This window comes from Eubalaena glacialis, chromosome 19 (genome assembly GCF_028564815.1).
Source record: "Eubalaena glacialis isolate mEubGla1 chromosome 19, mEubGla1.1.hap2.+ XY, whole genome shotgun sequence".
Lineage (NCBI taxonomy): Eukaryota > Metazoa > Chordata > Mammalia > Artiodactyla > Balaenidae > Eubalaena > Eubalaena glacialis.
The window spans coordinates 38,736,084-38,752,018 of NC_083734.1; the positions used below are offsets into that span (position 1 = coordinate 38,736,084).

A 15,935-nucleotide genomic window follows, 5' to 3' on the forward strand; every position below is an offset into this window, starting at 1 on the left:
GCCCACGTGCAGCAACGAGGACCCAATGCAGCCAAAAAAAAAGACCTGGCACAGCCAAATAAATAAATAAATAGTTTTTTAAAATGCGGGTGCAATGTGGGGGAAAAAAAAGGAGATTCTTCACCTTGAGTTGTGGACTGAATTGTGTCCCACCTGGAAATTCGTATGTTGAAGCTCTAACCCCTAATGTCACCGTATTTGGAGATTATATATATATAACCTGTAAGGAGGTAATTAAGGTTAAATGAGGTCCTAAAGGTGGGGCCCTGATCTGATAGGATTAGTGTCCTTATAAAAGAGACACCAGAGAATTTGTCACTTTTCTGGCCTCCTGCACGCATGCACCAAAGAAAAGCCACCTGCAAGCCAGGAAGAGAGGTCTCACCAGAAACCAAAATGGCTGGACTTCTAGCCTCCAGAACTGTGAGAAAATAAATTTCTGTTGTTTAAGCCCCCCAGTCTATGGTATTTCGTTATGGTGGCTAGAGCTAGGACATCTTGGAAGCATAACCTACATGCCCATCCCCTTACCATGCTTTCATCCATTTCTCCCAGAGTCAATTTCCCTTCCAGAAATTTATTCAAAGGGGAATCCTTAGCTTCCCTGAAGGATGCTTACTCTAGTCTCCTATCCAGCACACATGAGGAAGTTCGTCTTGCAATCTAGCCACAGTCTCCACAGCTGCAACTACACATGTGGGAGGGAAGAATGGTGCTCAAACCTCCAACCTGCACAAACCCCACACTTCTTTGTTGGAGTGCCTACCAGAGGCTTAAGAGAGACACAGAGGTGGTGGTGGGGATACAAGCAGAGAATGGGTCGAACCCACTCCTGGCTTCGTGCACACCCACTGCTCTCATACAAAACCACTGTAGCAGACAGGCACCTCCAAAGCACACACAGCATTCCTGGAACTCAGATTGCCATGGTACCAAACCCCACCTGGAGGAGTGTGGGCTCTGTGGCTCATCCCCATCAGCCTGGAGTGTTTAAGTGGTGAGCTTGCACAGCAGTGAGGCCAGAGGCACATTAAGGATTAACTTCCTGGCTGCAGCCAGCCTGGCTCAGCCTTCCTGTTAGAGGATTCTGTGGGCAGCCTCTGCCCAGAGGCTCGGCTCTGCAAAACCACAGCCCCCTTCCAGGCCTGGGCCCCTACCAACTCACCAAAGCCCCCACTGGCACCCAGGCAGGAGCTGTTCCTGTGCCTCTTGCCGAGGCCTTCCAGATGTCTTTGGGCAGCTGGCCAGAGACTTGAGGGGTCTCAGGCTGGGGGGAGGTGTGCAGAGCTGTCTTGGTTTTGCTGTCTCAGCTCCTAGCAGTTATGCTTAGCAAAGTCCAAAGGCCTAATTGGTCTGACTACCTTATGGAGGGCACACCCCACCGTCTGCAGTTCCCAGTCTGGATTTGGGGGTTTGGGGAGACAGCTCAAGACTTTCAGATCCCTCCCTACCCTAGAGAAGAAAGTCTCAGCTTCTCAGAGGGTCCCAGACTGATTGGGGAGACACAGCCCCTGTGCTCAGGGCTCCCAATCTGACGAGGGAGTATGGTCACCTCTGGAGATGGGTGAAATGACGGTGGGAACATCAGGATGGGGGAGACAGGGAGGGGACTGCTGGGCTGGGTTGGGATAGTTGTGGCTGGGGCTGGTGGTGGTGGCAGCTGCCAGGGGAGAAGAAGGTGTGGTGACAGGGTGTAAGTTGGTTTCACTGCGGACTTCTTTCAACAGTCACCAGGAGAGCCCCAACTCAGCAGAGCTGTGCCATCCACCCCATAGAGGGCAGAGCCCTCTGCCTTCTGCATTGTGTCCTGTGTGCTGGACCAGGGCCTTGCCTCCCTTTGCTCCCCCAACTGACAGAGGATCTTCCAAGGTGCCTTAGGGCCCAGACTCGCCCAGACTGGTCCAGCCTGTCTCCAAGCAGCAGCCCCTCTGACTGGGCCCTGGGTGTTGCCTCTAACAGCTCGCTCTGCTCCTCGAGCATCAGCTGCCTCACAGCCCCAAGTAAGCAGAAAAGCAGCCCCGCGTCGTCGGGGTGGGGTGGGTAGTCAGTGTGTGGAGGGGAGAGGGAGCCATTAGGGAGCTGAGTTACTGCAGGACTAGAGGATTCTAATCGATGAGCTCATGTTATATTTATCAGCCACAGTACTTAGGCGCTGCCCTGAGCAGGACTAATGGCCTCCCCATTGGAGACGCCATTACAGGAAGTGCAGGGGGAGGGGCTGGGGTGCTGAGAGGAGATGGGGGCCTGGCAAGGTCTACTTCTCCTGGCAACCGCCCTCCATCACACCCACCGCCCCTACCACAGGGGCAGCTGATCTGCAGGCTGTTGTCATGGAGTGTGCTTCCCCACCGACTAGGAGGAATCACCCAGAATCCTCAGCTAGAAGTCACCCCAGCCATCCCTCTGCCTCCCTTTCAGCGCAGTCTTTACCTCTACCCTTTCCGCTTTCCTTGGCTGAAGCCACACCCTCTCTTCCCCCTGTCTGAATGACAGCCATGTGGGCCAGCCAAGTGGCTCAGACTTTCCTGGGGTGGAGCCAGCAGTGGTTGCCATGGTGATCTTTCAGGGTGGTGGGTGGAGGGGGGGTCTGTGTACTTCCTGTAACAGCCTTAATTGCTCATTTATTTAGGGCAATTAGTCCCTGGTGACCCTCCCTTCCTTGACCCCGGCGGTGACTATTCTCAGCTAGCACAACATTCCACCAAGATGGGGTGGGGCCTGCACGGGAATGATTCGGGTGAGGAGGGGCAGGGAGGCAGGGTGCTCCCAAAGTCTGAGAATCCTTCCTTGTCCTGTCACTGACCCCTTGGCCCTCTATGGCCGTCCATTCAGCCCTGCGGGTGGACCCACCCCTCCACGCTCCCAACGTTGGTGGCCTTTGGACAGCCACACTCTCCACCAGTGGCACCACCGTCTTCCCTGCCAGCATCAGTCATGGCTGGCTCCTGCAGAGCTTTGCCCCTCCCTCCCGGGGCAGCTGCTCCCATAGCTGAAGCTCTCGGGGGTGCCTCCCTGCCCTGCCAGGTTGCACCATGTCTCATCCAGTGACCACAAAGGCCCCCTTGGCTTAAGTCCCAGATCTGCACCCCCTGCACCCTGCTTCTTAGTCCAGACTACTAGAACTTTGGCTCTGGAAGGATCTCATTGCACAGATGGGGAAGACTGACCCAGAGAAGAAAACCAGCCCAGAGCTCCTGGGTGAGTTAGAGGCAGAGCCAGGGCTAGAACCCAGCGCCCTTGATTCCCAGCCTAGTGCCCAGTGACACCAGGAGGACGCCTCCTCCAAACTCCACTTAGACCATCCCCTCCTCTGGCCTGCCCTCTTGCCCCTCTTATCTGCCTTCACCCCATCCTGACGGCAGAGCCTCCGGAAAGCCTCCCATCTCAGCCCCTCCCATCTCAGTACTTCAGACTCTGGCTCTGTTGCCCTTCCAGGCTGTGGACACTCTCCCCTGCCTTCTGCACCCCCAACTTTTCCTGTGCTCTGGGCCCCAGACTCCCTCTTCTCCACTCAATGCCTCCCCTGACTGTACCTATACGACTCCCAGTTCACCCCCTTCACAAAGGCCTCTTGGTCAAAGGTTGAGGCAAGCTACTGGGGCGTCTAGGATCAGACCCCTCAGGTTTTCCTTTCGGGTTTGGAACCATCTTTGTAGACCAAGCCACATGAGAGTCTGGAGATCATTGTGAGAAAGGATCGCCCTCTAAGCTGGGGACTTTTCCTCAGCCCCATTCCCTGGGTGTACCCATCTCGAACCTTCCGCACCTCTACCAGTGCCTGCTGCACCAGCCTCCCTCCTTGTTAGTGCTCCTTCCTGTGCCCCTGGGGAAGCCCTTCTTCGTGGGGGGGGGGTACCAAGGGGTTTGGAGACAGGGGACAGGGGAAGGATGCCTGGATTTAGCTTTGGTGTCTCCTTGGCTCTAGGACAAAGAGAGCCATGTTGGGGGTGACCTCACCCTTTGGGCATCCTCCTGTTGGACAAAGGGCCCAATTGTTCCCTGGCCTGGAAGCAGGAGGCAGGAAGACGACACTCTAATCCTCGGACCCTTTTTAAAGACCCTGCACTGTTAGCTGATGCTGCTTCAGCAGTGCAGTGAGGCAGGCTCCACGGAGGGAGGCTGACCCAATTTGGATGTCAAGATAAAGCCTGGAATATCTGTTAAGAAGTCCTTCCTAGGGTCTAACCTCAATCTTGGGACACTGGAGTCACTGCTCTGAACTTAGAAGCAGACACTCTCCGCTTTCTTTAGTTCCAGCAGTGACCTCTGTTTGGAGGGGGGTGGGAAATCTTGTCTTCTATTCCCGGGGAGAGAAGTGGTTTTCAATATTTCTTTTCCAACAGTATTGGGAGCCTTCCAGTGAAATCTTCCAGGAAGTCTGATTAGTAAAGAAGATGAAAGTGGAAGCAAAGCCCTCCCTTTGGTTGAAGTGGTGGGATTGGTGGGGTGGGAGGCGGAGATCTCCTCAAGCCCATTTTCCCATCCACCTTCCCCCTATGGCAGTATCTTGGGGCTGGGGGCATCCACAAAGCATGGTTTGAAAACCACTGCTTTAGACTTCTTTGCTCCATGCTGTTCCCTGTGCATCCAGGAGCCAGGTCTCTGTAGGTGCTTAAAACCTAGTTGCTAAGTAAATAAATGGATGTCTCCATCCCCTCACTTATGGACTATGAGATTTTGTTCTCGGTTCTCTTAAAGGCCTGGGTTGGGGCCTCTCCCGCTTCCCCCTGCTCTAGGCATAATTGGGATCCTGGCATGTCCATCCTCAGTTCGGGGGCTCCCTCTTGATTATGCCAGAGTTATCCAATGTCCAGGTGGGAAGGGCCCCAGCAAGGGACATCAATGGTATCTGCTGAAGTAGCAAGCAGAGTGGGGGAGAGCACACAGGGGGGCTGGACACTGGTTATTGCACAGAATCTGCCAACAGCCCAGACACAGATCGAGTCCCCAAGACAGAGCCTGAAGTGGCACAGAGCAATGAGGACCATCCTAACCTGATCCTCCTACATAAGCCAGGGACCCTGGATTCTAGCCCCAGTTCTACCACTTACTGCCATGGACCCCTGGAGAGGTCACCTCCCTTCTCTGGGCCTCAGTTTCCTCCCCTGTAAAACTGATGGAACAGGACTAATGAGACACTCCAGGCTCTGGGGTTCTGAGCTGTGCTCCCAGGGTTGGGCAGGGGTGGGGCCAGAGCCCGGGTTTTTTTTGCCAGGGGAGGCTACAGAGAAAGGGAGAGACATAATCCCTGCCCAGGAAAAGGTTCATCTGGAAGCTATGGAAGAGAGGCATGGTGAGACGGAGCCTGGCAATGTCCCCTCTCATGCCGTTGGCTGCACAGTTGGGTCCTTGATTTGGATTTTCTCCTAGGGGTAGGCCAAGTTTCTTTGCCCCTTGCGCCATCGTCCTTTGCCACTTTGCCCATAGATGTTCCATATTCCTACCTCTCCCTGAAGATAAACCTCCCCTCCTACACACCCATTCTTTTCTCACCCATGTCTCTCTGCACTTTCATAATCCCCCTCCTCCAGGAAGCCCTCCCTGATCTCCATGTCACTGTGCCCTGGTCTGGGTTCATAGCCCCTGAGCTGACTTCTGTCAAGCCCCTCCTCATGTGTTGTCATCGTTCTTTCACTTAGAAGCTCCTTGAGGATAGGGACGCTATCTTTTTTTTTTTTTTTTGACCTCGCTACACGGCATGTGGGACCTTAGTTCCCCAACCAGGGATTGAACCTGAGCCCCCTGCAGTGGAATCTTAACCACTGGACTGCCAGGGAAGTCCCCGGGACACTATCTTTTCATTCCAGAATGCCCATTGCCTGGTTCACAGCAGGGCCTTGTGGAAGGCAAGATGGGAGTGACCCAGAGGGAAGCACTCGTTTTGGGACTTGTGAGGCTGGCCCTGTGTGCACTTGGCCAGGAAAACACTCCAGACCATCAAACTCACCCCCACGTATACACAAATCCAGACAGTCAGGTGCAGACATACACACCCGGGAGCCAGCACCTCTCTCACACTGTGGCCCCCACGTGGGGTGGGATGGGTTGCGGGGGAGGAGGTGGAGGGGACTGCCCTCCAGATGTTTTTGGAAATCCAACACATCCCCTCCACCCCTCCTTCTCCCACTTCCCATTTCATTTCCCCTAAATATTTACTGAATTTTATTTACATTCTTTGCCCGAGGTGCCCGGCCCCTGTCAGGTCCCATTTGCTGGCAGCTCGCCTCCTCCTCCCTCAAGTCTGGAGCCAGGAGTTGTGTGCGGTTAGCAGAAACCTCCTGCAGGCTCATGGGGTGTTGGGGGCGGTGAAGCCAGTGGGCTGGCAGCTCTGGGCAGGGCTGGGGCGGACAAGGGACGGCTCGCCTACACACTGCCGCCTGTCCCCAATCTGGGATCGCTTCAGCCAACCCCCTTGTTTCACAGAGGCTTCTGGAAGGGACTGATGGATGCCAGATGCCAGGAGCACAATCACGCAGAGAAGACCCTGAAGGGAGGGAGGAGGGAGAGCCAGGACAGACGTGATGGCGATGGGGACAGTTCTGTTCCTGACATGCTGGGTGACTACTCCGGAGCTGGCCGCCCACGCTGGGCCTCCTCACCCCTAGTGACTGAGGAGCCTGGAAAAATGAGTTTCCACTCCATTCTCAGGCTCCCAGCCCCACTTCTACCCTCTTAGTGAGTTACTCAGTCAAAATGTATTGAGTACCTACTATGTGCCAGGCGCTGTCCCAGGTGCTGATGATATATCAGCAAACCAACAGACAAGTTTTTCTTACCCCATGGAGCTCGCTTTCTATGAGAGAGAATAGGTAAATTGTGGAGAAGTTAGAAGGTTGTAAGTGCTACGGAGAGGGGGAGAGAGCCAGGTAAAGGGAGTGGGGAGTGCCAAGGGCGGGGTTGTGGAAGGGGTGGGATTTTAAATAACACTAGCAGGGGAGGTTCCACTGAGATGACACTTGAGCAAAGCCTTGCAGGAGAGGGAGTGAGCCGGGGACTGAGGCGATGGTTCTGGGAAGAGGGAGCAGCCTAAGGAGGCTGGCCATGTGTTTGAGGAGCAGGGAGGAGGCCAGTGTGGCTGAGCAGTGAGAGTCAGGGCGGGAGGGAAGTAGGAGATGAGGGCAGGGAGACAGGTCTTCGGCTTTTCTCCGAGTGAGATGGGAGCCTCTGGACGGCTTTGAGCAGAGAGTGACATGACCAGACATATTAATGTAACACAGTCATTCTTGCCTCCCTTGCATGCTCCCCTCCACTCTGGTCACACCGCCTTTCCTTGCCTGCTGCCTCCTGCTTTCCAGCTACTCTCCCAGGTTGCCTATGGCTTCTGTAAAGCTCCTCTACTCCAGGAAGCCCTCCAGGATTGCTCAGAGGAGCCTGCCTGGCTCTGTCTGGACAGTAGATGGCCTTTTCTCTGTCTCTTCCCTTTTCAGGGAAGCAATATTAAAGAGGAAGATTGTGATGTTCCCCCTTGGGCAGTCCAAGGACCAGAGAGGGTGAGTCACGTTCCCAAAGTGTCTCCCCAAACAGCCAACATCCTGCCTCCCACGAGTCTTTCTCCCGTCACCCTGAGTTTTTCACGGATGCTCTGTCTTCCCTTTCCTTCCTCTTCATCCTTCTTCCTCCCACTAGGTCTCCACCCTTTAAGGAAGACACTAAAGCTTCCCACTTCTCTGCTTTGGGATGGGCCTGGGGAGAACTGTTTCAAACATAAAGGTGTGGCAAGTGCTGGGCTCCCAAGGCCAAGAACTAGAGCACTGAGATGGCGCAGCAGCAGTGTGGATTGTGGTGGGATTCATTACTCTAATGGGTACCCTCCTCTGCACCCAGTCTCCGGGGGACTGGTAGTTATGTAGCAAACTCTGTTTTCAAACAGCAACTAATTGCTGGCCAAGCAGAGAGATGGAGGTGTCCTCTTCCAGTAGGGCATGGCACTATGGCTTCCCCAATGAGTCCCTGGGAGTTAACCTGAGGGCCCTGAGTTCCTGGTCCTGACTTGGTTAAGGCCTCCCTGGGTGACTTTCCACCGGGTGAATCATTCATCTGGGCCTCACTCATTTAAACAGCAACTATGTGTTGAGAGTCTACTATGTGTCAGGCACTGTGCTAGCCGTGGGGATACAGAGAGAGCAAAGCCAACTTGGCTCCTGCCCTCGTGGAGGATGCAATCTAGTGGAGAGCAGACATTCATTAAATAGCCACACAAAGGCAGTCCAAATGACAAACATGGTCAGTACAAAGAAAAGGTAGTTTCCCTGGCATTTGATCATCCAGGGAAACTGAGGGGCTTCCCCAAGGAGGTGATGCCCAAGCTGAAACCTGAAGGAATGGGAGAACAGTCCAAGCAGAGAAAACAGTATATGCAAAGGCCCTGTGGTGGGAGGAAGCACGTAAAAGGGGCTGCGAGAAGGTACTTGTGGCTGGATTTCAAAGAGCAAAGGGGACAGGTAGAGGGAGAGGTGGGCAGAAACTGACCATGAAAGGTCTTCTGGGTCACGTTTAAAACCTTGATTGAAGAGCAGTGGCAGCCACTTAGTGTTTGGGATTGTGCTGGAGGGGTGACACAATCATCTTAGGTTGGCTTCAGATTGGGGGTAATGAGAATGGAGGTGGGGAAACTTGTCAGAAGATGTTGGCAGTGGTCCAGGCAAGAGCTGATGCCGGCTTGAACTAAGAGTTGGCAGGGAATTAGTAAGGCGGGGAGGCTGGTGACAGGAAGACTCCTGGATCCCTGCCTGCAGGGTTTTCCACCTGTGAAGAGGAAAGGAGCAGCTCTACTTTCTCCTGGCAATTAGTGAATTAATGGAGACCAAAATTCTCCTTCTCAGGAAGGCACTGGAGTGAACTCTCAGAAGAGCATGGCTTGCTCCCCCCAACCAGAGAGTTGTACCTTGGATCTACCCCCGATCCTTCAGGCTATCCATACCCCTAGAGAACCTGAAAGGTAAGAAGATGCGCACCTTAAACCACAGTGAGCATGATTTAGTTTAGACTGCTCGCTGCCAGTGGGGCTAGAGGAAAGTCGGTAAGAACCAGGGGCAGGGGATGAAAAGAGGAGACAGGATCCAGGCAGAGGGCCATGTGCTAGGAGCACGGGAGAGAGGCTGTAAACACCTGCAGAAGTCAGGATCTGGCGGAGATGAGGCGGTGGTCTCTGAAGCTGGTGCTGGCCCAGGACGCAGCTTCAAAGGAGATCCTGTACTCTATCCCTGCAGAGGAGATGCTCTCCAGAAACCTCCACAGTCTCACGGGCCACAGACATTGGCCCACTGCCTGGAGCCCACGTTTGATGGAGGCAGAACACACTCAGGAATAGAGAGATGGAGGCTGTAGCTACAGGAGCTGGGCAGACACACAGGGAACACTCTGGTGGGGTGCAGATGATCTGAGAAGCCTTCCTGGAGGAGGTGGAAGTGGAGGAGGAGGAGGGGCACTCAGAAGTGGCTTTGGGACAGCTGGATTTGTCAGCCCTCTCTGGCGCAGCTGGGATGTACTCATTTAAGTTGAAAGCGAGTTGAAAGCGAGTTGGGTGTTAGGTGATATTGTCTCCCGCTCCATGCAGTTTCCGTCCAGTATCCCATCTTGCTGTCAGTTTCCAGACCCCTGGTAAAATGATGGTGGTCTCATTACCTTGCCCTCCCTCCCCCCTTACTCTTTTCTCCTCTCCCACTCTGATTGCTAGCACCACTGCCTTTGGGAGATCTGCACACTTGGCTCCCTGCTCCCGCTTTGCTTCTCCCAGCAGCCCTAGGGGGGCCCCGGAGTGAGCACCCACTTGGCTGATGGTGCAGGGTCTGCTCTGCCTTTGGCTCACATGCTGGCATTTGGGAAGGAACTGAAGATCCTGATCTTCCCTGAGCATTGCTCCACTCAAAGGAGGCCCCCAGGAGGAACCAGCCTTGGCCTGTAAGGCATGGAAGTTCAAGTGCAAGAAGGATTTCCTGGGCTGCAGTTCAAGGAATCAGTTCATGTGCACCCTGCTGTGTGGAAGGTCCACGACTGAGGGCTTGGCGGGAGGAGAGTCAGAGCCTCGAGAGGAATAGGGACCACGATGACACACTGGTAAACAAAGGCAGCCAGACTGGACATCTGCACCGCCCTGTGACACAGTGCTCAGCCCAGAGTGGGCCTTTGGTGAATCCCTGTGGAGAGAAGAGGTTTTGGTTCCCAGCTCAGGTTTCCACTTGGTCTTCTTGAATCTCTAGCTTCTTGTCTGCAAAATGGGTCGTAATCCCTGTACTTCCTTTCTCATCAAGCTGTCATGACAAAAGGATGACAGTGAGGGTCCTCTGTAATCACAGTCAACAGGGCTGAGCCCAGCACAGCGCCTGGCCCATGGTGATGGCTCAGTGTTGAAAAAATGCATGAATGATTCGGTCCCCAGCAGACTGAGCTCCACAAAGGCAGAGACCTGACTTGTTCTTCCTGGTGTTGTTTCTCCAGTGCCTGCCACATTGGAGGTACCTGATAAATACTTGGATTGAATGAGTGATGGATGAATGAATGATGAAACTTAATCCTACCCTTGGGAATGTCTAGAACTTTGGAGGTGATGAGACTTAAACCACAGGGCAATGAACCAAACTTGCTTTGGAGACGTCAAGATTTCCATTTGAATCCTGACTCCCTGCAAGCAGCTATTTCCCATTTTACAGATGAGGAAAAAGGCTCAGAGAGATTGGGCGACTTATTCACGGCCTCACTGCTCCTAGTAAGTGATGGAATCAGGATGGGAAGCTGGGATTCTGCCTCCAAAGCCTGTGCTTTTCCTTCCATAGAAGGTTCCTGCTGTAGCAGATCCATTGGGACATGGCCTCCATGACTATCTACTTGACAAGCTGGAATATTCTTTTGGGCGGAGATCTCATAATCGCATACCATCTCAGTGACTCCCTCGTCAGGGGCTTCTGGGTCCAATGAGAGGACATGATTCATTTGGGATGTGCCAGGTCACGCACTTGCCCAGGACATGCATGTTCAGATGAGGAAACAACCTAGAGAAGAGAATTGTTGATGGACTCTCCTGACCCATGGTCTCCGTCACACCCGCCCACAGCCATACCTTCCCTTTGTCATCCTGGGCCAGAGCTGTTCCTCAACTGCTCCTACAGACCCAGCTCCCTCGGGCAGGAACTTGTCATGTCACAGCTGCCCTTTCCCTCCCCGAATGGACTTACCATTCAGTTCACTGCTTCTCAAAATATGGGACTGTTTCTTGGGCTATTTAGAGGTATTTCTTGCAAAAAATATTGTGCGTGATAGAATAAGTTTGGGGAAGCTGTGTCAAACACGCTAACTTTGCAGGACTTCTCAGAGCCTTTATTATGTTCATGTGGAATGTGAATCTCAAAGGGGTGGGAAGCTCCAGTAAAGAGCATTTCCCAAACTTATTAGGTCCCCAGACCGTTTCTTCAGGAGCATCACCTGGGACTGATATGCTCCAGGGCACACTTTGGGAATTATTGCTGCAACTGTGGAGAGTCCCTGTAGGCATTTAAGCAGAGTCAGAGAATCTAAGCTGTGTTTAGGGAGGACTGTTGGGTGGACTGGAGGAGCCAAGTCAGAAGCAGAGAAAGCACTTAGGAGGCTGAATCAACAGTGTGCGAAAGAGGAGCAGAGCCCTCCTGCCAGCCAGGCACCATGCCAAAGCAAAGTCTCTGTCCTCAGTGAGCTTGCAGTCGAGTGCGGGAGGCTGAGGTCCCATCAGGAACTCTCCTCTAGGGAAGAAGATGCTAAGTGCGCAAATTGAACCACATCTCCAATCCAAGAAGGGTCCTGATGACTTATTCAAATGGCAGCCGGTGGCTTTGGCTGGCTTCCTCTCCTTCCTCTTTTCAAGAATCGATAAATTATTTGAGATTAAGTCAGGTGGTCCTTTGTTGTTTTTCCACCTCATTGATGGGTGAAAAATGGTCTCAGCCTTCATCCCCAAAACTAACATGGGATCAGCTTACCACCTCACTGGGGCCTTGAAACTCAAATCAGGAGACTTGGTTCCAAGGTTTAAGCTGCAATGCCTGGTTTATTTTTAGTCTATCGTGTTGTCAAAGGTCCGATCCCTTGGCACTGAAGACAGCCTAGATTCAGCCAGGCTGGGGAGCAGAACACAGTAATACTGGCATCCTCCCCTCTCCCTACCTCTGCCCTGTCCCGCACCCACTCTGCAGCTCCAGTTATGGGGAAATGGGCTAATGCAGCACCCACCTCCTCAGGCAAGCCAGGCAGCAACCAGGTCCCCAGAAAAACTGGATAAGAACAAAGACTCCCTTCACCATCCCTCCAAAGAGCTGATGTGGGAGACTGACAGTTCTACCTAAGTCTCTGCATCCAGCTTGGATATTCATCCAGCTGTCATGGCTGTTAGGGTACCTTGGACCTCATAAGGACAATGGGTATTTGGGTCTTGCCCTCTGACTTGCTGAGATCCTGAAGCCCCCTCCTCCTTAGAGGTCTTCTCTGGGTTCACAGCTGGGGGCAATGAAAACACCTTCTCATTCCTGCGCCAAAGGCTGAATTTGAATGGGATTCCCTCCCCCAGTCTCTCTTCTTTCTTTAGAACCAACTCAGAAGACAGGTTTGTTTTCCAACATAAAATTTGATTGGGTCACTCCCTTCTTCAGCAACCTTCAGTGGCTCCCTATTGGCTTCAGGATAAAATCATCCTTAGAAATGGCATAAAGAGCCCTTTGTCATTCAGCTCCTGCCTACTCTCCAAGCATCTCTCCTGCTTCTCAGCCACTTTGGTCTCCAGCCTCCTGAATCTCATTGCGATTGTCCCTGAAGTTTCCATGCCCCACCCCACCATGCTATTTTTCTGTTCGGAACAGTTTCCTCCAGCTGGTTTACCCAACAAATTCCTACTCGGTCTTCAATTCTGGGCTCAAATTCTGACTCCTCTGTAAAGCTTTCCCTTTCCTGAGCACTTACTATGTATGTGCCAGGCTCTGTGCCAAGCACTCTCTGTCCACCACTATTTACTTTTCACAATCCCAGGAGGTAAGTGTTATAATTTGTCCTGCTTTGCAGATATGCAAGCTGAGGCTTAGAGAGGACAAGCAACTTGCCCAGGTCACAAAGCTCAGGATTGGAGTTTACTTGCTCACTTCTTTCTTGCAGCTCCTGTCTCCGTGCAGGTTGCAGCTTGTGCTCGCCCACCCCGTCTCCTAAAAGTCACTCGTTTAAAATTTTACTTGCAGTATAGTTGATTTACAGTGATTTATGTGTTACTTTCAGGTGGGCAGCATAGTGATTGTTGTTGGGGTTTTTTTGCAGAGTATATTCCATTAAAGGTTATTACAAGATATTGGGTATAATTCTGCGTGCTATACAGTAAATCCTTGTTGCTTATCTATTTTATGTACAGCAGTGTGTATCTGTTAACCCCATACTCCTAATTTGTCCCTCCCCCTGCCCCTCCCCTTTGGTAGCCATAAGTTTCACTCTTTCACCAAAGGTTCTCCTGTGCTTGCCTGTCTGTAGTCCTATTAAACCATAAGCTTCTCAAAGGCTGGGACTGTTATTTTATCATGTGCCTGTCACAAAAGATGTGTGCAGTTAATGCCAGGGGAGGAAGGTTGAAAGAACTCAAGGGGAAGGCTCATCAGAGTTCCCACCTGAGCCAACAAAGCCCTGTGTAATTAGTAATTAATTAGCAATTAGTTACCTAGTGCTGCTGCAACTAATCACCACACGTTTAGTAGTTTAAAAAATATAAATTCAGGTCAGAGGTTAGAAGTCTAAAATGGTCAGCAGGACTGCATGCTTCCGAAGGGGAGAATCTGTTTCTTTGCCATTTCCAGCATCTAGAGGCTGCCTGCATTCGTTGGCTCATGGCCCCTTCCTCACATCATTCTGACCTCTGCTTCTGTCGTCACATGTCTGTGACTCTCCTGCCTCCCTCTTTCCCTTATATGGACCCTTGTGATTATATTGAGCTCATACAGGTAAGCCGTGATAATCCCAGTCACAAAATCCTTAACTTAATCACACCTGCAAAGTCCCTTTTGCCATGGACGGTAACATCTTCACAGGTTCCAGGGATTAGAACGTGGATATCTTTGGGGGAGGACATTATTCTGCCCACCATACCCTGGAAACTGAGAATGGATCAGTTTGGGAAGAGGGAAGGTTTTTGGAGTCTCAAATGAGACTGCCATGGTCCCATTTGTAATCAGGGGATGGGACTGCAGGATCCATAAAGTCCTCTTTGGGGACATTTTATGAGCCCAAGATTCTGCCCCTGAAGCAGGAGGGAGTGAGGTCAGACCACAGGAGGACCATCTCCTTCTCCTGCCCCAGGTGACACCTGCTCCCTCTAATGTTAACTCTGACTCTCCCCAGAGCCCCTTCACCCCCCATCAGGCTGAAGTCCTTTTGCTCCTAGGAACCCTTCCACCCTCGAGTCCTTGCCTTCTTCTCCTGGGGCAGGACAGGGGGCTCTGTCCAGGCATTCTGTGTCCCCGTGGAGTCCTGCAGCATGGCTCAAATGGGGGCATAGGGCCTCATCAAGTGCCTTGAGTGGGCAAAGCCAAGGGGTGAAAAATGCACTGCTTCTCAAGTCAAAGATTTTTCAGGGAGGGCTTCCCTGGTGGTGCAGTGCTTAAGAATCCGCCTGCCAATGCAGGGGACATGGGTTCGAGCCCTGGTCCAGGAAGATCCCACATGCCACGGAGCAACTAAGCCCGTGTGCCACAACTACTGAGCCCACGTGCCACAACTACTGAAGCCTGTGCGCCCAGAGCCTGTGCTCCACAACAAGAGAAGCCACCACAATGAGAAGTCCGTGTACCGCAATGAAGAGTAGCCCCGGCTCGACGCAACTAAAGAAAGCCCGCGCTCAGCAATGAAGACCCAACGCAGCCAAAAATAAATAAATTAATTTTTTTAAAAAAAAGATTCTTCAGGGAAAAGTTTGGCAATTTAACTGAAAATAAAATATTTCCGTTTAGAACAACATGGATATGCTATGCAGTAGAATACAAAATTGGCTAGAATTTTGGAAACAAAACTGCAGAATCCATTGCGTGGCAGCCACTGAAGGAAAAGCTGGAGGAAGCAAAGCGGAGGCCCTACGGGGGGACCTGGAGGGGCCACACGAGGAGCTGAGAGAGAAAACAGGTGTGTGTTGGGGGGCAGCGGGAGTGAGGGAATGGGAGATTAAGGGCAAATCTGTGTTGAATGAGGCCCCGGGGAGGTGGGGGTGAGGAAGATGCACCTCTTGCTCTTTCCAGCCGCTGCCCCCGCCTCAGCCGTGGCCTCTACCGGCTCTTCTTTCAGAGCCTTAACTGGGACCTCAGATGTTTCCAGATGAGACCAGATGCTGAGAAATGGGGAGGGGCCTGACCCCTTCCGGGGATGACGGAAGGACAGGAAGTGAGGGAGGAGGGAGTGTGATCTCTAGCCAGGGCCTTTGTAGACAGGGTCTTGGCTAATCTTCACGGCAACTGGGAAGGCAGGTGCCGGGCCCATTTTTACAGATGAGTCAACTGAGACTCAGCAGCGCCGCCTCAGCTTCTGAGATTGCCTTCCTGCCCCACCGCCTACCACCCCTTCCACACTCAGATGGACAAACCACCCATACCTCCCCGGTAGGCCCCTCTTCCCTCTCCCAGTCTCACCATTGATGCTTCCTCTGTTCCTTGTCCTCTCCTTGCCTCCTCCTCCAGGAAGCCCACCCGAGGCCCTCACTCAGCTCTGTCCTGCTGTCAGCGGAGGTGGGTGTCCCACCTGTCCCCCATCAGGCTGAGAGCTCGCTCCTCCCATCAGATCACCTAATTACTCCAAGCTTGAGGGTGGCTCACTTGCAGTCCTTGTGGAAGGGGGCCAAGTCGGTCCCCCATGGCAGGCGCTGGGCATGGGGAGAAGTACAAAGGCATCCACCGGGGGGCCCAGATGAGGTGACAGTCTTGGCTATGTCCCCAGGCCCGTAAAGAAGGGTGTTA

General features: G+C 52.8%; 1 protein-coding gene across 1 annotated transcript in view; it reads right to left on the reverse strand.

Annotated features, from left to right (window-relative positions):
- Positions 1–15,935, reverse strand: part of PHB1 (prohibitin 1) — a 95,090-nt gene that overhangs the window by 43,275 nt on the left and 35,880 nt on the right. The gene's annotated exons all lie outside the window — the stretch shown is intronic.